This window comes from Dermacentor albipictus, unplaced genomic scaffold (genome assembly GCF_038994185.2).
Source record: "Dermacentor albipictus isolate Rhodes 1998 colony unplaced genomic scaffold, USDA_Dalb.pri_finalv2 scaffold_17, whole genome shotgun sequence".
Classification (NCBI taxonomy): domain Eukaryota; kingdom Metazoa; phylum Arthropoda; class Arachnida; order Ixodida; family Ixodidae; genus Dermacentor; species Dermacentor albipictus.
In genome coordinates this window covers 4,067,348-4,091,260 of record NW_027225571.1, presented here as the reverse complement: position 1 = coordinate 4,091,260, position 23,913 = coordinate 4,067,348, and the positions used below count along the sequence as shown (strand labels likewise).

General features: G+C 50.0%; 1 non-coding gene and 2 pseudogenes across 1 annotated transcript; all 3 read left to right on the top strand.

Moving 5' to 3' along the window:
* Positions 1-4,986: 4,986 nt before the first annotated feature.
* On the top strand, positions 4,987-5,174 carry LOC139052075 (U2 spliceosomal RNA). Its single transcript, XR_011509682.1, has one exon. It is a non-coding gene; the product is annotated as a U2 spliceosomal RNA (small nuclear RNA).
* Positions 5,175-14,063: 8,889 nt separating this feature from the next.
* Positions 14,064-14,242, top strand: LOC135901135 (U2 spliceosomal RNA; annotated as a pseudogene).
* A 2,717-nt stretch (positions 14,243-16,959) lies between these two features.
* LOC135901136 (U2 spliceosomal RNA) lies at positions 16,960-17,138 on the top strand (annotated as a pseudogene).
* The last annotated feature ends 6,775 nt before the right edge of the window (positions 17,139-23,913 follow it).

Here is a 23,913-nt window from a genome sequence, read left to right as displayed (position 1 = left end):
CTTGTGTGCCGTGCTTGGCAGTGGAGCCCGCCTGCTGAAATATGGGGTTCGCCGCACTGAAATATTTCTATCTCGGCTATTAATGAACCGATTTCAAAAATGTTTGCGGCAGAACGCTCCCTAGAAGACACGTAACAACGTCCAGCATATAACCGAAATTTGCTATAGGGCCTGGTGAAGGGCCCTTTAAAAAACAAACGCGAATGAAAGCCCCTCGGCAGCCGTTGCTGCCTCTCCTCCTCGCCCTCTACTTTCGCTCGTGCGTCTCAGAGTCTTGGCGGAGTTTGAAAGACTCTGCCGCTAAATGTCCAGATATTGTTTGGAATGCTGGCTGCCGTACGTATCCGCACTGCAGTGACGGCATTTGACCGTGGTTGCAGGAATTTCTGACTTTCGTTGTGGCAGCAGCACCGCATCTCTCTCGTCATCGTCGCTGCTCTAATTCGTTTACATTTCGATATTAGCGTAAAGACAGACAGGCGTTTGTTTCCTTATGCGTAAGGCGCTCCCATGTCCGCGGCACATCTAAAAATTTCTTCATCGCCTCTCTCAAACTGTTGCGCGAGTGTCAGAATCTGTTCACGAAGCGTTAGATAGCGTTCCAGAGCGCGTGCTTCAAATAGCTGAGCGAGATGCGGCCACCACGCGGCAAGCGCGAGGTCTGCGAACAATGGGCGGTGCCGCACACCATCAATTTTGTTGCGTGAGCAAGTGGCCAAAGGCGAGAGCAGATGCGTCGATGAGCGAGAAGAAGACTCCGCAGCGGTGGGTGTGATTGTTGCCACCTACTGCTGCTGCTGCGCGCCCGGATCATTCTCCTAAACACGGGCGGCAGCAAACTTTCCAAGGCCAAAAAATAGTCTCAGCATAAGAATGTTTAGCACACAACACAGAGTTGACATAGAATTTCGCACAAAGGTGTACCAACTCGTTCGCCGTGATTGCCGCCCCGAGGAGCCGGAGGAAACTAGACACACGGGACGTTTCGACGGGACCGCCACCACGGAGGAGTGGAAGGAAATGGAAGTAGATACGCAAGCACTTGGAACGACGGCAAAGAGAGGGCGGTTGGCACGGACGGGTGCTGTAGCCGCTGTGGCGCGCCGTGGCACCGTCGTCGAGTTTAGTGTCTGAACGACGGTCAACGAAGCCCACCAGCCGTGCGAAAGACGCCTCAGGGGCCTGGGTTAAGGGCCTATTTGCGCTCGAGCCTCACGCCGTACCGTCCGCCTGCCGCACGCGTGCGGCCGTGCGAAAAACTGCACATGATCTACAATGGTGCACAAATTACGGTTTACACCGGGCCCGTACATGCAGTGTAAATCGAAATTTGCGCACTCGTATGCGACATCTGCAGTTTTTCGGACAACCGGGAGGCGGGCTGTACAGCGTGCGGCTCGACCATAAATCGGCCTTAAGCGGCGCGATCATTATCGTTCGCTGTTCGTCCGTGTTTTGGACTATGAATGATATTAGCGACAAGCAGTCGCAAACCCTTACAAAAACGCGCTTGTTTGTGCCAGAAACTCTGGAGTTATCGTTCAAGGAAGCTGGCCCAAGGCCTGTATACTCAAGAAGCAGCCCGTACACTGGCACGAGTCCTGAAAACAAATGCCTACCAATCGCGACAGCGAAAATATTTTTAGTGAAGACGGCCAGTCAATGATGTATGTACATCGACGAAAGAAAAGCTTTGAAGCTTAGGCCCCAGGTTGAGTGTAATGTTTGTCCAGGTTAAAAAAAAAATTATATTATGGGGTTTTACGTGCAAAAATCCGTTTCTGATTATGAGGCACGCCGTAGTGGGGGACTCCGGAAATTTCGACCACCTGGGCTTCTTTAACCTGCATTGTCCAGATTTTATTCGACCTTTGTAACTCTTGCTTGTCCAGTCAGCTTATTTTTTTCACCGCTGAAAGTTGATACGTATGAGGCAGGGTGATACGATAGATGCAACTTGGGGATCAGTCAAAGGTGCTGGTAGCACGTGCCTACCGCCACTACATTTTACTTATATATGAACTAAGGCACCACGAGGGACAAAAGTTACTCAAAAATACCCATTAACACGTAAAGATGAAAACGACTGAAATGGTAGATGATGTTATCCCGCACCTAAGCGCTGGATTGAAAAAAGAAAACGAATAAGTCACAGCTCGAGAGCACATGCATACTCAGTACAAAGTAAAAATGAATGAAATGAAATAAAATTAAATAAAAACAAACGCGTATGAAAGCCCCTCGGCAGCCTTTGGTGCCTCTCCTCCTCGCCCTCTCCTTTCGCTCGTGCGTCTCAGAGTCTTGGCGGAGCTCGAAATTCTCTGCCGGGAAATGTCCAGGGGAGGTTTGGAATGCTGGGTGCCGTACGTATCCGCACTGCAGTGACGGCATTTGATGGTGGTTGCAGGAATTTCTGACTGTCGCCCTGGCAGCAGTACCGCGCCTCTCTCGTCATCGTCGCTGCTCTAATTGGTTTACATTTCAATATTAGCCTAAAGACAGACAGGCGTTTGTTTCCTTATACGTAAGGCGCTCCCATCTCCGCGGTACATCTAAAAATTACTTCATCGCCTCTTTGAAACTGCTGCGTGAGTGTCAGAACGAGGCAAGAAAGATACTTCACATCGAACAGAGGAGTTCCACAAGGTTCGGTTTTGGCTCCTCTTCTCTTCAACGCTGCTCTAATACATCTAGCCTGGCAACTACATCGGATTCCAGATGTGAGGCTCTTAATCTATGCGGATGACGTCACTTTGTGGTCCGTGCATGAGGATATATCTAGACAAACTCAACAGCTTCAAGAAGCCCTTGGTGTTCTGAACAACTACGCTAGGAAAGCAGGGTTGGACATTTCCGCCCAAAAATCAAGCTATGTTGTGGTGTCCAACAAGAAAGGACGAACAAGAATCACGCAGCACCCCTTTACATTTAGACTCGGCGCAGTGACAATCCCTGAGGGTTCTGAGGTCCGCATACTGGGTCTCGATATTCACCACTCCGGCAGTGGTGCACACTGGCTCCGTAAAACCAGACAGAGTTCGACAAAAGCACTTCACCGTATTCGTCCCATTGCAGCAAAAGCAGCTGGAGCTCGTACTGACGTAGGTCGACGGTTGGTGCGTGCAGTCTTGCAGCCACGAATTTTATATCAAGCACAATTTCAACGGCTGACGTTGGCACAGCTGGCACGGTTGGAGACGATTAATGGCGATGCTACGCGCACAATCACAGCACTGCCCCGCATCACTCCGATACCAACCTCACAGGAACATGCCCAGCTCAACACAATTGCAGAGCTAATTTTGCAACGTGAAAAAGCCCGTGAAATAAAAAAAGCAACTTATTCCGGCTACCGCTGCGTTGCATGCTCATTTTCAACGCGGCTCTCGGATTGACGATCAGCCCTATCCAATGCCTCCCTGGGAATTCCCCAGCGTCACAACTATTAAGCCAACGAAGTTACGACGCAGCGATACAACAGGTATTATTGACGAACACAATATCGTCGATGCATCATGCGCTAACACCTGCAAAGTCTATACGGATGCTGCCATTCTCCCAGACGGCGGAAGGACATCATTCCTGAGTACTACGCATAATTTCATCAGCGGCCACCAGCGCTATTTATCTACGAAAGCCAGCACTCTAGTAATGGAACTTCAAGCCATCCACGACGCTGTGCAAGATGCGATATCTAAGCTGCCTACCATCAAGCAACTAGATATCTTCACTGATTCTTTAGCGGCTATTCAGAAACTCAAGAAGGTTGATAAGGCGATGGAAATCTGCGAGACAATACACACTATGAATAGTAAAACAGCTACTTGCGTCAAGGTACACTGGATTTAAGGCCATTCAGCGAACCCTCACAACATTGCTGCTGACCAGCAGGCACACTGCCCTCCTAATCCTGATCTTCCGCCTATTCCCCTCCCACCTCAACCCCTTAACTCGCTCCGAGCCCGTAAAAATTTTCTCCGGTAGGACACACGCGCTCTTATCCCACCATGTGTCTGCTCCCTCCCCCTTCACTTTACTAGGGCGGAGGAAGTTGTGCTTAGGAGCCTTCGGGCCAGGGTGGCCCTTACACCGGCTGTTATCTCAAGGTGGAACTGGGCGCATTTACCACTGGGGGCTACGTGTCCAGACTGCTCCGTTCCTGTGATTGAAGCAGATACATACCACATAATATGGACATGTACTGGTTTAAAATCGGAACGCTCACGTCTCCTACTGCAAGACGGCCTCCGCTACAGTATGGCAACCAGCTATGACCGCTGGATACACGAGAACAGATTACACAAAACACTGCTTCAATTCATACACAACACAGGCCTCACAGCACACATGTAATACACATATACGCACCAAGAAGGGCAAGTCTTTATCACAATAAAAAAAAGAGTGTCAGAACCAGTTCGCGAAGCGTTGGATAGCGTTCCAGAGCGCGTGCTCCAAAGAGCTGAGCGAGATGCCGCCACCACGTGGCAAGCGCGAGGTCTGCGAACAATGGGCGGTGCCGCACACCATCAATTTTGTTGCGTGAGCAAGTGGCCAAAGGCGAGAGCAGATGCGTCGATGAGCGAGAAGAAGACTCCGCAGCGGTGGGTTTGATTGTTCACACCTACTGCTGCTGCTGCGCGCCCGGGTCATCCTGCTCAACACGGGCGGCAGCAAAATTTTGAAAGCCAAAAAATAGACTCAGCATACAAAAATCGTTATCCACTCCACTCTGTGAAGGCGAATGAGCAGCGAAGCTGTTTAGCACACCACAAAGAGGTGACACAGAATTTTGAACAAAGGTGTACGAACTCGTTTGCCGTGATTTTTCTCTACATTCGCGTGGACGACGGCACCACCGCGCCGAGGAGTCGGAGGAAACTAGACACACGGGATGTTTCGACGGGACCGCCACCACGGCATAGCGGAAGGAAAGGGAAGTAGATGCGCAAGCGCTTGGAACGACGACAAAGAGAGGGCGGTGCGAACGCACACTTGGCTGACTCGGGTCAAAGTGCAGTATCTCTTCTTATCAGCTTAATATCTGATACGGGTTCTATTTGGACCAAAGATGCTAAGTTTATTTTTGCAAGTTGGCGGAGTTCTTGAAACCTGCTTCACCTCCGCCGTGGTCGGCCCGGTATCACACCCTCCCCGGGATCGGCCCACGGTTTTTGCCCACGCAGAACAACAACGCACGGTACCTTAGCCATAAACATGCTTCACTGTAAGAATTTGGCGGATCCTACGCACTGTGGATTTCGAGGTAAGCTAAGCTTTGTATGCTGCTTGCTTTGATTAACGTGGCAGAAGTGCTAAACGTTAATTGAATTATGGGGCTGTACGTAATTCAATTAATTTTATAATTATCTGTATACATTGTATACACACATTCGCGGTCTGCACTACGTTTCCCTGCCTAGCGAAGAGGCTCCTGTGCCGCGCGACGCTTTTTTCGGGTCTGGGTGTCCTCGACACTGAATGCACGCTGTGCAATCATTTTGCTGGCGCGTGTTTACGTGCTTCTTCTGCACACGTCGCCAGCGCGCTGTTGAGACGCCAGCTCCAAGCGCTCTCTTCAGGGTATAGATGATTGTAATGTTTACACTATCACAGCGCATCACGCGACCTTCACAGCTCAGCAACTGCATTTTCGTCGCATATAAAAGCAAGCACTGCACGTGCCGTACGCGAGAACTACGAAACGCTACCGCGGTGGCGCTGTCCTTTGTGGATGGAGGGATGATTGGATGGATGGATGCTATGAGCGTCCCCTTTGGAACGGGGCGGTGGGTTGCGCCACCAAGCCCTTGCCTAACGTACTGCCTTATGTCCTACTTATGTTAAAAGAGAAAAAAAAGAAAAGAGAAAAAATCTACGGTGAATTCTTATAACCGAAGTTTCTGATCCCCTATTTGGAACTTTGTTATTGTACGCCTCTCTTGTTTGTCGTTTCCCTACTTCCACCAATCTTTCGATCGCCTCTTACTAACTTCAATTGCGGACATGTAAATTTACTTTCCCTCTGCTCTTGCTGAACCCAAGGACTTCAAGGATGCCAGTTGTGCCTAAATCTACCGCTGGGCAGATATCTTCATATTCTAATAAAACATTCTCCATCGCTTCTTTATCGTTACCGCAGCAAGCAAATGCTTCTTCCTTCTTATATCTCGCTTTATAGGTGCGTGTTCTAAAGCATCCTGACCTCGCTTCGAAAAGTAATGAGCTTTCCTTTGAGTTATCATAAATTGTTTCTTCCCAGATTTCGTTTTTTCCTCTTAAGTAGTTACTCCTGGCAGGTTTCTTTTCCATTGCCGCCACCCAAGAGATCACTTCAGCCTCTTCGTCTTTCCGCTTGACATTCTTTGTTGCTCTGTTGCTCACCCTAGAGGCCACGCACTTGCTGGTAAGCATCTAGTTCTTTTCCTCCACTGTCAATCAGTTATTTTCTTGTATAAATACCTGAACACACTCCCAGCCTATTTAATTCTTCCATATTCCTCAGTCGTTGTTCATTATCAATTTTACTGTGAGCTTCCTTCATTTAAACCTTGTCCAGCCCATATCATCCTGCACAGCTTCATTTATAGTCTTCCCATGAGCGTCCAATGCGAGGCGTCCCATTCACCTCTGGTTGCCATCGCATCTTGATTGTACCCCTGATTTCAAGCAAACATAACAGCAGACTCCGCAAGAAGTTTTCCGAGGTTAACAGGGAGATCGAACAGCACTGCAAGAACCTGTGCAAACAACAATGGGAGGAGCTCTGCGAATCCGTCGAGGGTCAGCTCAGATCAGGCAAGAGCTGCGGTCTGCTCAAACACCTTCTCGATGACGGCAGCATCAGATCCAGCCAGAGACGATCCCTCGCGCGAGCGATCCACCTCGCTACGGACTCTGCCACGGACGAGTTGATTGTCGACACGCTCATAAACAAGTACCTGCCAGTCGCGGATAGCTCTGCCCCTACCCAGTTCCCGGACTACGCAGGGTGTGCGGTGCCGGCATTGGACCAGGACCTTACTGCGGCCGAGATCCGAGATGTCCTCTTCTCCCTCAACGTTAAATCTGCCCCTGGGCCGGATGGCGTCACTAACAGGGTGCTCAGGAATCTCGATGATGAGTCGATCGACTTCCTCACTGAAAGGATTATTGAAGTCTGGCGCAGTGGACAGGTCCTCACACGAATGAAGACGGCCTGCACTGTACTCCTCCCCAAACCCGGTAATGCACCAGGCATCGACAATCTAAGACCAATATCCCTGACGTCCTGTGTCGGTAAGGTCGCAGAACATGCCTTGCTCAACTGGCTCAAGCTGCACATCGAGACCAATGACATATACACCCACAATATGATTGGTTTCAGAGCCGGCCTCTTGACACAGGACGCCATAAAGCTGATAAAGCATCAGATCATCGACCGGAGCACGGGAGATACCGGAGCCATTCTGGGATTAGACCTGCAGAAGGCCTTCGACAGTTTCTCACACGAATTCATTCTCCAGTCAATTGCCGGCCTCGGGCTCGGGAAGAGGGCCTACGACTTCGTCCGGCCCTTCCTTAGCCAACGAACTGCCATGCTCAAGATCGAAAGATACCTCTCGCAAGAGATCACCCTCCGTTCACGCGGCACGCCTCAGGGCTCAGTCATCTCGCCAACAATATTCAACATCACAATGATCGGGCTTTCCAAGGAGCTCGCGAAGATTCAAGGAATCAACCATACCATCTACGCAGATGACATCTCCCTCTGGTGCGTCGGTGGGAGCGACGGCCAAGTTGAGGCCGCCATGCAGAGCGCCATCGATGCGACTGTGCGCTTACTCCGTCCCACTGGGCTGAGATGTTCTCCATCCGAGTCTGAACTACTTCTCTACAAGAAAAGACCCAGAGGCGGCGGCCATCGTGATTGGAAACCGGCGTCCGAAATCGTAATACGGCTTTTCACGGGTGACGGCTACCCGGTACCCAGAGTGAACTCGCTCCGAATATTGGGGATGTATATCGAGTCTAACGGAGCCAATGGAACCGCACTCAGAAAGATCACCGCCAAGACGGAGAGTGCTCTCGGTCTCATCCGGAGGATCGCCAAAAGGCACCGGGGAATGAAGGAAGACAATCTGATCCGCATTATACATGCTTTTGTTCTCTGCCACCTTTCATACTCGGCGGCCATGCATAATTGGCATGCTGCAGAGAGGAACAAGCTGAATTCTTTTATCAGAATGGTCTTTAAGCTTGCCCTCGGCTTACCTGTCAGCACTCATACCGAAAACTTGCTCAAGCTCAGAGTCCACAACACGCTCGAAGAAATAATCGAGGCGCAAGAGCGCTCACAGCTGCTCAGGCTATCCAGTACCCCGGCGGGCCGCAAGATACTCGACGAGATGGGACTCAACCCTGTCGACCAGTGCCCCGACGCCATGCGGATTCCCAGCGACACCACGTCTCAACTGCACATCTCGCCCATTTCCCGCAATATGCACCCTGCAAACAACGTCGGCAGACTTCGGGCCAGGGGTACAGCTCTACTCGAGCATGTCCGCAACAACCACATTGAGCCAAGCTTCGTGGATGCCGCGCCATATGTCCATCAAGAGGCATTCGCCGTCTCCATCGTCGACTCCAATTCCAGGCTCACTTGCTGCGCTACGGTACGCACTTCGAGGCCCGTGGTAGCCGAACAGGTTGCAATCGCGCTGGCTGTGCTCGATGGTCGCAGAGAGGCAATATATAGCGATTCAAAGGCAGCCATCAAGGCCTACCAAACCGGGATGGTCTCCCCTCAGGCACTCCGCATTCTCCAAAGCGCCAAAAGTATATCCCCGCATTCTATCACTTGTTTTCCCGCTCACTTGGGGTCGACTGAGGGCTCTCCTTCTAACCCTAACGAGGGTGCGCACGAGGCCACGCGAGGACTCACTGACCGCGCCGCCTCCGCAGTCCCCCTGCCCCGCGAGGAACCCTTGCTCACGCTCCATGAGGTTACAGCACACTACTACCTGTCAAGACCGGCATTCTCCCTCCCGCACGCCGCCTTATGCAGGGCGCTGGCGGTGACCCTTCGACTTTTACAAGCCCGTGCGTATCCTAACCTTGCGGTTCTTCATGCAATATACCCTGAAAGGTATCCCATGCAGTGCGGACTGCCCTGCCTGTGGACTGAGGGCAACATTGGACCATGTGTTGTGGGAGTGCGAAGCCATCGGCTCCTCCTTCAGCGAGTATAGGTGGGCTGCGCTCTTGGGCAACCCCGAACTCAACGACCATACCCTGGCCGTCCAGAGTGCCCGCGATCGGGCCGTCAAGCTCAGCTAGGCGGTCCCTACGTGGGACTAGACGGGTGGCGCGGGGTCTCCCCTGCGGCTTCTCTGGACCTATTAAAGTTATTTCACTCACTCACTCCCCCGGAGCGCCTCGTACCTATTGTATATCCCCATAGCGCTCTGTGTTTCATTATGGCCGCATTTGTCTTCCTATTTACTGTTATGGTTTTTTCATGTATTTCTATGTATCTATTGTCTTCCTTTATCCATATATCAAGGTATTTATATTATTTTACGTGAAATATCTTGTAGCCCTGTATTGACACTGCCTGTTCCCTGTTTTCATTGAAAATCATGATGCCTGATTTTTTAACGCTAAATTTCAGACCTAAATTCTCGCCTTCCTGTCCACAGATATTAACCAGACGTTTCATATTAATTTGCTTGTTAGCTAGCAACACATTGTCATCCGCATAAAACAAACCTGGAAGCTGCTGCCCTACTGCTGTACCCGCCTGTTTGTATTAGAGATTGCACCCGATAGTACTCCCTTCTAGCGCCCTTTCCATCCTCACCAAGTACAACATAAACAGCAGTGGGGATAAAGGGCACCCCTAGCGAGCGCCATCTTGTGTTGTTGCAAGAAACCCAGCGGCGCGCGCGAACGATACCTAAAGACCTAGTGTTCCTGTATGTGCTTATAAAGGGACACTACAAACACCCGCAGGTGAGCGCCAACTGCTGGTGTTGCAAGAAACCGCGCGGCGAGCGCGGGCAAGACCGCCACAGCAGCAGCAGCACACGGAAAGATGGAAGAAGAGGCAACGAAAGCTCGGCTTTAAAATAATACGCACGACTTAACGATTGGACACCATCTGCTCCTATGCGAGTTGTTACAGTGCATGACTATTTTTACAGCGGAGCTGTAAATGGATAGGGTATCACTGAATTTTCTTGTCCACACAGAAACTATTATCATCAATGGCTCATATCCCCGCCTTCTTCGAAAGCGCTGCCGTTCGACGCCTTGCCTTCCAGTTCTCTTCGCACCCCGCACGCGCAATGGTAGGCGTTACGGGGTGCGGCTCGACCGTTCGCTATGCATCCGGCTTTCGGACGACATCTAAAATTAGCGATAAGAAGTCGCAAACCCTTACGTAAACGCTTCCGTTTCTGCCAGAAACTGACAAATTATGGTTCGAGGAAGCTGGACCAAGGCCTGCATACTCAAGAAGCAACTCGTACGCTATCGCGGGTTCTAAAAAGGAATGCCTACCAACAGCCACAGCGAACATATCTTTAGCGAAAGCGGCCAGTCAACGATGTACGTCTATTACGAACGAAAAGCTTTGAGGCGTAGGCCCCATGTGAAATGTGATGTTTGTCCAGACTTCATTCCCAGTCTTGCTTGTCCAGTCAGTTCTTTTTTTTTTCGCCGCTGAAAGATGATACTTATAAGGCAAAAAAAAAAGACTTTTAAGGCAGGGTGATACGATATATGTAGCCTGGCCATCAGATAGAGAGGTTGGAAGCACGTGCCTACAGCCACTACATTTTACTAATATACGGACTAAGGCATCATGAGTGACAAAAGTTGCTCAGAAATACTCACTAGCACATAAAGATGAAAACGCGTCTCAAATGGTGGACGAAGTGATGTCCCACTTATTTGCCAGATTTTAGAAAAAGCGAATAATGGTAACGTTCGAGCACATGCATACACAGTACAAAGTAAAAATAAATGAAATGAAATAAAAATAAACAAAAAGTTCGGCAGGTGTTACATCCATGTAACCCAAGAAGGCGAAAGCATGCTGCACATTTGCTAATACATAAAGTTATACAATCGGGGTTAGACTTATTACAAGGCATAACGAGCCGCATAGGAAAGTACACGTGTGGCACTAAGACGCAGCGGCACGCGCTCGTTCCGCAGTGGCGTACTTGCGCGGCCGTCCTCGTGAGCCGCAGGTGCGTTCACGCGCCTACACCACCGCCGCTCCGAATGAGACCCTGAGACGTGGGTGCGCAGAGCGCGCATGCCCGCTTTTCTGCGCAACACCTCGCGCGACAGCAATTACTAAACATAAAATTCGACAGACACTTAAGACTGCTTGCGTGTGGCAATTCGAAAGCATTGTACCGTTTCTAGACCTCGGAACGTCATCAACGCGCTCATTTTATACACTCATGACGTGGCGCCACCTCCTCCGCGCCGTCACGTGCGCCACCCAATGACGCACGCACTAGTCATCGAGATGGCTGCGACGTGACGGGTGCAATCAGGCTCGCACTAGGCCAACACCACCTAGATAACACAAGGTCTGTTTACTCCGATCCATGACGTCACGCTACCTGGCCCCAAATTTCAATTGACAAGGCTGGCGTGATGAAAGCGGTGACGTCAAAATCACTGTTGCCTAGTCGGGAGCGTCTCCATTAGATTATATGGCAGTCGGGCGAGGTAGCATGACGTCATGGATCGGAGTGAAAAGGCCATGTGCTATCTAGGTAATGTTGACTAGGCACATTTCAAGGAAGCAACAGACGTGGAGCTGCCATGACTTAATGGAAGCGTGCTCGTCTCGCCCCCCGAAGCCCCGGATCGATTCCCGCCGAGACCAAAATGTACTCAACGTTCTGTTCAAAACCACGAATTTACATTGTTTACGGGCATCTCCCTGAGAAATGTGCCGTCCATCCGCGCAATTTCTTAAATGTTTTTACTCTTTCAGACGTCGGCCATTTTTCGTCACTGCGCAGTTTCGCCAAGGTCACCGCCAACATAGACACCTAATGCTTTCGCCTTAAAGGGCGACTCACCACGTCTGGCCATTTCGAGCTGACAAGCGCAGAGCATACATTGCGCGTCAACAATCGCGTCTGCAAAGTATTACATCGCTACGCAGCGCAGAAAGATCTGAAATTTCAATCCGAACGCCGTTTCCCTCTTCACTCGCGGCCGCCGCGCTCCAAGCCGGACGATGACGTAATCGTGCGCCTGCGCCTACGTAATCGTGTCCGCAGTGTGACGTCGCTCGTGGTGACACGTGACTTCGAGAATTATTCAAGACATCTGTTATCTGTGCTATCTGTTGCTTCAGTTGACGAATTGAAGTTTAGAGAAATAATAAAACAACCAAACAGAATGTCTGCGTGTTTTTTTTTTATTTACTTCGCACCGAAGCAAGAGAGATGTACTTCCGCTTCGACTGCTTGTTCCCATGGTCGTGCGGTCACGTGCGCAGGTACCGAAACTATGCCATTTTCTACCGTGTTCCAGCGCGTGATCGTGCTCTGCGATCCGCTAGTTCTGCCTCAGTATTCGTGTAGCACTGAATTATACCGCTAGTCATGTTTCCTTGTGCACAGCGCGCAAAAGCATGCGCTGCGCGAACGAGACAACACCTCGCTACGCGATGCCGTCGGCGGAAGTACGTAAGCCGAAAAAAGAAAACGCGAGAAGCAAAAAAAAAGAAAAAAAAGAAGGCGGGGCCTGTGGCGTATGCCTCACGCGATCCTCGAGGTCGGGTATGGGAGAACGCAGGTAAGGAATTTCGCTTGCGTAGGCTAGACAGGGCGAGTGGAGAGAGCGTCTTGCTTGCAGTAAAACACGTTGGGGAGCTAGTTGGTGCATAGCTTTAAATAGGTGACGCGCCAATAGTGACGGCACACACGAAGGAGTACAGACAGGACAAGGCGCTTCCTGCCTGTATTCCTTCTTGTGTGCCGTGCTTGGCAGTGGAGCCCGCCTGCTGAAATCAGGGATTCGCCGCACTGAAATATTTCTATCTCGGCTATTGATGAGCCGATTTCAAAACTTTTTGCGGCAGAACGCTCCCTAGAGGACACGTAACAATGTCCAGCGTATAACCAAAATTTGCTATTGGGCCTGGTGAAGGGTCCTTTAAAGAACAAACGCGAATGAAAGCCCCTCGGCAGCCGTTGCTGCCTCTCCTCCTCGCCCTCTACTTTAGCTCGTGCGTCTCAGAGTCTTGGCGGAGACCGAAATTCACTGCCGGGAAATGGCCAGGGGAGGTTTGGAATGCTGGGTGCCGTAAGTATCCGCACTGCAGGGACGGCATTTGACCGTGGTTGCAGGAATTTCTGACTGTCGTTGTGGCAGCAGCACCGCATCTCTTTCGTCATCGTCGCTGCTCTAATTCGCTTGCATTTCGATATTAGCCTAAAGACAGACAGGCGTTTGTCTCCTTATACGCGAGGCGCTCCCATCTCCGCGGCACATCTAAAAATTACTTCATCGCCTCTCTCAAACTGTTGCGCGAGTGTCAGAATCTGTTCACGAAGCGTTAGATGGCGTTCCAGAGCGCGTGCTCCAAATAGCTGAGCGAGATGCGGCCACCACGCGGCAAGCGCGAGGTCTGCGAACAATGGGCGGTGCCGCACACCATCAATTTTGTTGCGTGAGCAAGTGGCCAAAGGCGAGAGCAGATGCGTCGATGAGCGAGAAGAAGACTCCGCAGCGGTGGGTGTGTTTGTTCACACCTACTGCTGCTGCTGCGCGCCCGGATCATTCTCCTAAACACGGGCGGCAGCAAAATTACCAAAGCCAAAAAATAGTCTCAGCATCACAATGTTTAGCACACAACACAGAGTTGACATAGAATTTCGCACAAAGGTGTACCAACTCGTTCGCCGTGATTGCCGCCCCGAGGAGCCGGAGGAAACTAGACACACGGGACGTTTCGACGGTACCGCCACCACGGCAGAGCGGAAGGTAACCAGATACGCAAGCGCTTGGAACGACGACAAAGAGAGGGCGGTGCGAACGCACACATGGCTGACGCGGGTCAAAGTGGAGTATCTCTTCTTATTAGCTTAATATCTGATACGGGTTTTATTCGGACCAAAGGTGCTAAGTTTATTTTTGCAAGTTGGCGGAATTCTTGAAGCCTGCTTCACCTGCGCCGCGGGTCGGCCCGCTATTGCACCCTCTCCGGGATGAGCGTACATGCAGAACAAAAACGCACGGTACCTTAACCATAAGCATGCTTCACTGTAAGAATTTGGCGGATCCCACGCACTGTGGGAATCGAGGTAAGCTTAGCTTAGTATGCTATTTGCTTTAATTGACGTGGCAGAAGTGTTAAGCCTTAATTGAATTATGGGGCTGTACGTAATAAAGTTTATCATTGTATGTACACATAGTATACACACATTCTCGATCTGCACCACGTTTCCATGCGTAGCAAAGAGGATTCTGTTCCGCGCGAAGCTTCTTTCGGGCCTGGGTGTCCTCGACACTGAATGCACGGTACGGAGCCATTTTGCTGGCGCTTGTATTTGCCTACTCCTTCTGCACACGTGGCCAGTACGCTGTTGATAGCTTTCGCAAGAAATCACCCTCGGTTCACGCGGCACGCCTCAGGGCTCAGTCATCTCGCCAACATTATTTAACATCGCAATGATCGGGCTTTCTAAGGAGCTGGCGAAGATTCAAGGAATCAACCATACCATCTACGCAGATGACATCACCATCTGGTGCGTCGGTGGGAGCGATGGCCATGTTGAAGCCGCCATGCAGAGCGCCATCGCTGCGACCGAGCGCTTCCTCCTCCCCACTGGGCTCAGATGTTCTCCATCAAAATCTGAGCTACTTCTCTACAAGAAAAGACCCAGAGGCGGCGGCCATAGTTATTGGAAACCGGCGTCCGAAAGCGAAATAAGGCTATTCACTGGTGACGGGTCTCCGGTGCCCAGAGTGGACTCGCTCAGAATATTGGGATGTATATAGAGTCTAACGGAGCCGATGGAGCCGCACTCAGAAAGATCGCCGCCAAGATGGAGAGTGCTCTCGGTCTCATCCGGAGGATCGCCAACAGGCACCGGAGAATGAAGGAAGACAATCTCATCCGCATTATGCATGCTTTTGTTCTCTGCCACCTTTCATACTCGGCGGCCATGCATAAATGGCATGTTGCAGAGAGGAACAAGCTCAATTCACTCATCAGAAAAGTCTTTAAGCTTGCCCTCGGCTTACCTGCAAGCACCCACACCGAAAACCTGTTGAAGCTCGGAGTCCACAACACGCTCGTAGAGATTATCGAGGCACAAGAGCACTCACAGCTGCTTAGGCTATCCGGCACCCCGATGGCCGCAAGATACTCGACCAGATGGGCCTCAATCCTGTCGACCAGTGCCCTGACGCCGTGCGGATTCCCAGCGACATCAGGTCTCAACTGCACATCGCGCCCCTTCCCCGCAATATGCACCCCGCAAACAACGTCGGCAGACGTCGAGCCAGGGGTACAGCTCTACTCCAGCGTGTCCGTAATAACCACATTGAGGCAAGCTTCTTGGATGCCGCGGCATATGCCCAACAAGAGGCATTCGCCGTCTCCATCGTAGACTCGAATTCAAGGCTCATTTGCTGCGCTACGGTACGCACTTCGAGGCCCGTGGTAGCCGAACAGGTTGCAATCGCGCTGGCTGTGCTCAATGGTCGCAGAGAGGCAATATATAGTGATTCCAAGGCAGCCATTAAGGCTTACCAAACCGGTACGATCTCCCCCCAGGCCCTCCGAATTCTCCAAAGCACCAAAAGTATCTCTCCGCATTCTCTTATTTGGTTTCCCGCTCACTTGGGGTCGATTGAGGGTTCTCCCTCTAACCCTCACGAGGGCGCACACGAGGCCGCGCGAGGACTCACTGACCGCGCCGCCTCAGCAGTCCCCTTGCCCCACGGGGAACCCTTGCTTACGTATAATGAAATCACGACATACTACTATCTGTCAAGACGGGTATTCCCCCTCCCGCACCGCGCCTTATGCAGGGCGCAGGCGGTTACCCTTCGACTTCTACAAGCCCGTGCGTACCCTAACCTCGCGGTTCTTCATGCCATATACCCTGAAAAATATCGCAGTGTGGACTGCCCTGCCTGTGGACTAAGGGCAACATTGAACCATGTGTTGTGGGAGTGCGAAGCCATCGGCTCCTCCTTCAGCGAGAATAGGTGGGCTGCGCTCCTGGGCAGCCCCGAACTCAGTGACCAAACCCTGGCCGTCCAGAGTGCCCGCGATCGGGCCGTCAAGCTCGGCTTGGCGGTCCCTACGTCCATGGGACTAGCCGGGTGGCGCGGGGTCTCCCCTGCGTCTTCTCTGGACCTAATAAAGTTATTTCACTCACTCACTCACTCACTCACTCACTCACTCACTCACTCACTCACTCACTCACTCACGAAGCGTTAGATAGCGTTCCAGAGCGCGTGCTCCAAATAGCTGAGCAAGATGCGGCCACCACGCGGCAAGCGCGAGATCTGCGACAATGGTCGGTTCCGCACACCATCAATTTTGTTGCGTGAGCAAGTGGCCAAAGGCGAGAGCAGATGCGTCGATGAGCGAGAAGAAGACTCCGCAGCGGTGGGTGTTTGTTGCCACCTACTGCTGCTGCTGCGCGCCCGGATCATTCTCCCAAACACGGGCGGCAGCAAAATTTCCAAAGCCAAAAAACAGTCTCAGCATAAGAATGTTTAGCACACAACACAGAGTTGACATAGAATTTCGCACAAAGGTGTACCAACTCGTTCGCCGTGATTGCCGCCCCGAGGAGCCGGAGGAAACTAGACACACGGGACGTTTCGACGGGACCGCCACCACGGGACAGCGGAAGGAAATGGAAGTAGCTACGCAAGCGCTTGGAACGGCGACAAAGAGAGGGCGGTGCGAACGCGCACATGGCCGACGCGGGTCAAAGTGGAGTATCACTTCTTATTAGCTTAATATTTGATACGGGTTTTATTTGGACCAAAGGTGCTAAGTTTATTTTTGCAAGTTGGCGGAGTTCTTGAAGCCTGCTTCACCTGCGCCGTGGGTCGACCCGGTATTTCACCCTCTCCGGGATGAGCGTACATGCAGAACACAAACGCACCGTGCCTTAGCCATAAGCATGCTTCACTGTAAGAATTTGGCGGATCCCACGCACTGTGGGAATCGAGGTAAGCTTAGCTTAGTACGCTGTTTGCTTTAATTGACGTGACAGAAGTGTTAAGCGTTAATTGAATTATGGGGCTGTACGTAATAAAGTTTATCATTGTATGTACACATTGTATACACACATTCTCGATCTGCACCACGTTTCCATGCGTAGCGAAGAGGCTTCTGTTCCGCGCGAAGCTTCTTTCGGGCCTGGTTGTCCTCGACACTGAATGCACGCTACGGAGCCATTTTGCTGGCGCTTGTGTTTGCCTGCTCCTTCTGCACACGTGGCCAGCACGCTGTTGAGACGCCCGCTCCAAGCGCTCTCTTCAGGATATGGAGGATTATAATGTTTACTCTATCACAGCGAAGCACGCAACCTCCACAGCCCAGCACCTGCATTTTTGTCGCATAGGAAAGCAAGCACAGCTCGTGCCGTACGCGGTAGCTACGAAACGCTGCCGTGGTGGTGGCGACCGCGATGGATGGCTGGATGGATGGATGGATGCTATGAGCGTCCCCTTTGGAACGGGGCAGTGTGTTGCTGCACCAAGCTCTTGTTATTATATTGCCCAATGTCCTACCTATGTTAAAAAACATAAAAGGAAAAAAACATCCACGATGAATTCCCATAACGCAACTTTCTGAACCCCTATTGTGAACTTTGTTAATGCATGCGTCCTTTGTTGGTCGTATCCCTACTGTTCTTCCACCAATCTTTCAATCACTGCGTACTAATATTTACTGCGGACATGTTTACTTTCGCCCTGTTCTCGCTGAACCCAAGAGCTTCATGGAGGCCAGAGATTCCAAAATCGACCGCTGGGCAGATATCTTCACATTCTAATAAAGAATGCTGCATCGCTTCCCTAGCTTTATACCGCAGCAAGCAAATGCTTCTTCTTCCTACTTATATCTCACTTTATAAGTGCCTGTTCTAAGGCATCCTGATCTCGCTTCGAAAAGCAATGAGCGTCCCTTGGAGTTATCATAAATTGTTCCTATCCCGATTTCGCTTTTTCCTCTCAAGTGGTTACTCAAGGCAGGCTTCTTTTCCATTGCCGCCACCCATGAGATTACCTCAGCCTATTTGACTTTCTGCTTGATGTTCTTTGTTGGCATGTTATTCACCATACAGGTTGCATACTTGCTGGTAAGCGTCCTAGCTATTTTCCTCCACTTTGAATCAATGTTCTTCTTGTACAAGTACGTGAAAACTCTCCCAACCATTTACTTTATCGCATAGTCATCAGTAGCTCCGCATAATCAATTTTACTGTGGGCTTCTATCTCTTCAAAGCTTGGCTAGTTCATATCTCCCTGCAAAGGGTTATTTCTAGTCTTCCCGTGAGCGCCCAATGCGAGGCGTCCTGCTGACCTTTCCCTTACAAAAATGAGTTTATACTCTCTATAGAAAGTAGACTTTTTATAGACGACCTTGGCTTTCTAGTGATTTGGTATTTTGTTGATACAAAGTCTACAGAATGTCTATGGACGAAAGTCGATAAGGTTTCTATTCTGTTTTGTCCACTCGCATTCTATGCACGGTCTATGGAAGGAAGTTGTTAAGATGTTTGTTTCTTTTTGTCTACTTCCCCTGTATAGACTACCTATAGACGAAAGTCAATATAGCCTCTATTTATTTTTGTCTACTCGCAGTTTAGATATTCTCTACAGACAAAAGTTGATAAGCTTTCTATACCTTTTTGTCTACTCCCATTCTATAGTCGGTCTATAGAAAAAAGTCGATATGATGCTTGTTTCTTTTTGACTACTTCCGCCCTATAGATTACCTGTAGACAAAATTCGATACAGTCTCCATTTATTACCGCCGATGAAGGCCATAGGGTGGGACGTCACCAAAGGTCATGTTAGGTTGAGCGAACAGCCCGTATACTGATTGTAGTAAGGCGTGAGATGAACTAGAAAACAGCCGATACTGTAAACTTGGTTAAAACACGTTGGCGGGCTAGTTGGTTAGAATCCATGATAGAGTGTAGAGTTAGTGAGCTTGTGATAGAGTTCTGTCGCGCTTATACACTCTATCATCAATACTTTAAAAGTATTATTGCTTCAGGTTTACATGCAGTCTATAGATTGACTATAGACAAAGGTCGTTAATCTCTGCCCAACCCATGTACGCTTTTAACAAGTGCAGGTACAGGTGGATAATACGGAGCTACGTTAGATATAAGCCATTGAAGTTTACACTGCTGAGATTGTTTTAGAGCCTATATTTTAGTCTTTAGTACACACATAGTGTATACCTCCACATTTGTTGACCACATGATACGATCTACGTAGTCGCTCTGGGCAATCCCAAGACAGTCTTCACAGTTATAGCATGACTTTTGCGGCAGTAGAATAAAGAAAACAAAACGCCGATGCAATCGTGATAATAGATGTTATAAACGCCAACTTTAGCTACAAGTGGATTCCAAACAGGCGTCAAGCTATCAGCACAGAGACTCGTAATGTTTGTAGCTGACAACGCAGACTTTTGTGAGTGTGCGATGAACCGATGTCGCGTATGGGGTGTGCGCGTTCTCAGATACCTTTCACATTGTCCTCATATCTCGGCTGCATCCCTAACATCGGTTGGTTTTTCATTCACTGATATCCTGCACTATACTCATCGAAGTTTCTTATTCACTTAAAGTATGTGCAAAATCATCTCAGCCCAACCAATACTTCGAAGGCGGTATGCCGGCGCGGCCACGCACATGAGTACCTCATTGCTGCACTGATTGCTTTGACCTATCATCGGAACGGAAAATTTGCGCTAACGTACGTGCGGGCATCACATTGGGCGGTACACTGGAAGATATGCTACAAATGCGCTGTATTACTCATCATCACTGGCGATAATGCAAGCGCCTGAAGGGCCCTATTACGGCTTTTACAAACAGCGCATTCAACCATGTGAGCGTTCCAGTTCCACACGATAGCCCACAGTGTTTGTGATACAACGTGCCAACGCATTTCGTTCATTCATAAAAAGAAAGTGAAAATTGGAAAAGAAAACAACCCGTTCCGCGCGCATGGCGCGCAGAGAGAGAGAGAGAGAGACAAAACAAAATGAAAAAGGAAAACGCGGACTTCTCAGAGCACGCTCAACCTCGCCTCCCTGAGCGTCTGTGCATGTGCAATGACAGTAACGGCGGTGAAAGGCGGTGTGCCATCTTACCGCGTCAATTTCAATTCTCAATGAATGCGCCAGACACGTAAACGCTTGTTGCAGCGCGGTGTGCTGGGTCTGCCTGTACCTTGGTGTCTCTGTATGCGTGTCTTCTTTGTCGTATCACACGTCAACTGCACAGAACGGTAAGTTTTAGCAAAGGTGTTTTCCGTCAATAACTCATGATTAGGTGAGGGCATTTCGTAGCGCGAAGAGGCTGCATGTAGCGTATAGGCGACTCGGGCATAGTGTCGGTTTGTCGTTTACATGATTTTATAACGCGCTCTTGTTCTCGCTTCTACTATATTGTTACATGTAGCTGATGCCCAATGCTATTTACAATTTATTTACAGGGGAGCTAACGGAGGCCAAAATGGCGAGGCTATATCAATCGGGCACACGTGGTCTTCTTACTGCTCAGTGCAGCCACACTGTGGTGTCTGTTCCCTATCATCACCACCGGCAGTAGAAGCACCGTGCCGGTGTTTTATCTGCACATCCGTGGTGAAAGGTGTGGGGTATGGTTTTAGTCTCGCCACGTGAATGATGTCGCTTGCAGCTGACGATGACGCTGAGAGGTCGACGGAGATGATTTCATACGTGACATCGGTCACTTGTCGCACCACACGGTATGGGCCAGTGTAGCGCGACAGCAGCTTTTCAGAAAGGCTTACACGTTGAATGGGTGACCAGAGAAGCACCAGAGAACACGCAGAAAAGTACACGTCGCGATGGTGGCAATCATAGGGGCGTCTCTGAAGCTCTTGTGAGGCCTCGAGACGGTTGCGGGCGAGCTGGCGTGCGTGGTCAGCATGTGCGGTCTGCGTGTGCGATCGCGTCGCGGGCGTATTCAGTGGCTGAACGTGTGGCCGAGGGCAGCAAAGTGTCCAAGGGCAGCACGGGTTCTCGGCCATATAAGAGATAGAATGGTGAATAGCCGGCGGTGCGTGACGCGATGGATTATACGTGAACGTCAACGGGTTATCGTAACTGAAGCAGCGACTTGGCAGAAAGCTGTAGGCTTGTTTTTGCAAGAGAACCTAAACCTTCTAATCATTGACGATCCTTTTCTCGTTACACATTCTGGTGAAGTTATTAGTTTTTTAAAAGAGAATGAAAAGGGACTCAAGATGTTCTCGATCGACGTTAAAGATCTGTACTATTCACTTCCGCATGACAAGTTGCTTCTGGTTGTACAAAAATGCATTGATGACTTTGGATCAGTTGGCTTTCAGAATGCTGCAGGTGTTTCTGTTAGCGGCTTTCTTGAATTGCTCACCTTCTACTTGAAATCAACTTACATCTTATGGAATGAACAAAATTACATACAAAGGAATGGTGTTTGTATTGGATCATGTCTCGCGCCCGTACTAAGTGATATTTACCTAGCTCATCATGATCGCAATATTCATCGTCACCTAGCCGCGTCCCCTGTTGTCAAGGTGTGCACGTTTGTGGACGACTACCTGATATTTATTGATTGCACTAATCCCGCTTTTGAGCCTCCTGTTTCTGAAGTCTTGGAGATCTTTAAGAAAGACCTGGAGCCTCTAGAACTTACGCATGAGGTCCCCATCAATCTTTCCTTGCGCTTTGTAGATCTCAGGCTGAGCCTTGCTAACAAACATGTGTGCTGGTGCTTCGAACCGAGAAGTAAGAAGCCACTCTTGCCCTTTAACTCCGCACACTCAAAACTCGTTAAACGAGGTATTATAAAGTTATGTCTCGTTAACAGCCTCAATAAATCGTGCCCACACCAGATGCACCAAAGTCTTGCTGCTCAGGTTGATCGCCTTTCTTGGGCTGGTTACCCTTTGGCCTTAATTTCAGCCATAGCTGAACAGCTTCTGAGGCGCACAAAACGTGATGATCCTGCTCAATCAGGGAACCAGCGGGCTGAAAGACGCAGGTTTGCAGTGCTGCCATATGTGCATGATGTATCCCATAGGCTAAAGAAAATTGGGCAGCGTGCAGGAATCGCAGTCGTTTTCTCAGCCCCGGAAAAATTGGCAAAGCTCTGTAAGCGTGTAAACCCGCCAAAATCGCATCAGAGTTGTTGTTCTGTCGGGCACAGAAAACGGTTTGTGACGTGCACAACTAATGTAGTCTACCAAATTCCCCTGTCTTGCGGCAGTAAATATGTAGGACAGACGGGCAGGTGCTTAAACGATCGACAAAGAGAGCATTGTAACAACATCCGCAGCACTGTACAAGGCCACATGGGCATCAATTGCCGGGACTGCGGCTGCGTGCCATTCTTTGAAGATACGCAAGATTTAGCGAGACACTGCTCACAGCTCACCCGGGAAATTGTGGAAACTGATTTCGTCAGAAAACTTGGCAGTATTTGCGTTAGTGCACCCTCAATCGCGCTGACCCCTGGTGAAGTCGCGTTTCTAAACAGATAGAAATTGTAATGCTTAATTTTTATATTTTTTCAGGTGACCACGTTCTTAGTTCAATGACTTGCTGTTGGAACACCTCATGTGAATGTCGTACATTTTCTGCGCATGCCTCTTCTTGTATATATACACACGATGTGGCAACGCAATAAAATATTGTTGAAAGTCAGCGCTGTGTATGTCGTCTTTCGCTGTCCTTGTCCTTTGCGCTGTACGTTATTTTTGATCATTTTATACACTCATGACGTGGCGCCACCTCCTCCGCGCCGTCACGTGTGCCGCCCAATGACGCACGCACTAGTCAGCGAGAAGGCTGTGACGTGACGGGTGCAGTCTGGCTCGCAGTAGGCACACCTCAAGCAAGCAACAGCCGTGGAGCTGCCATGACTTAATGGAAGCGTGCTCGTCTCGCTCCCGAAGGCCCCGGATCGATTCCCGCCGAGACCAAAATGTACTCAACGTTCTGTTCAAAACCACGAATTTACTTTGTTTACGGGCATCTACCTGAGAAATGTGCCGTCAATCCACGCAATTTCTTAAATCTTTTTACTCTTTCAGACGTCGGCCATTTTTCGTCACTGCGCAGTTTCGCCAACATAGACACCTAAGGCTTTCGCCTTAAAGGGTGCCTCACCGCGTCTGACCATTTTGAGCTGACAAGCGCAGAGCATACATTGCGCGACAACAATCGTGTCTGCAAAGTATTACATCGCTACGCACCGCGGAAAGATCTGAAATTTCAATCCGAACGCCGTTTCCCTCTTCACACGCGGTCGCCGCGCTCCAAGCCGGACGGTGACGTAATCGTGCCCCTGCGCCTACGTAATCGTGTCCGCAGTGTGACGTCGCTCGTGGTGACACGTGACTTCGAGAATTATTCAAGACAACATCTGTTATCTGTGCGATCTATTGCTTCACTTGACGAATTGAAGTTTAGAGAAATAATAAAACACCCAAACGCAGTGTCTGCGTGTTTTTTTTATTTACTTCGCACCGAAGCAAGAGAGATGTACTTCCGCTTCGACTGCTTGTTCCCACGGTCGTGCGGTCACGTGCGCCGGTACCGAAACTATGCCATTTTCTACCCTGTTCCAGCGCGTGATCGTGCTCTGTGATCCGCTAGTTCTGCCTCAG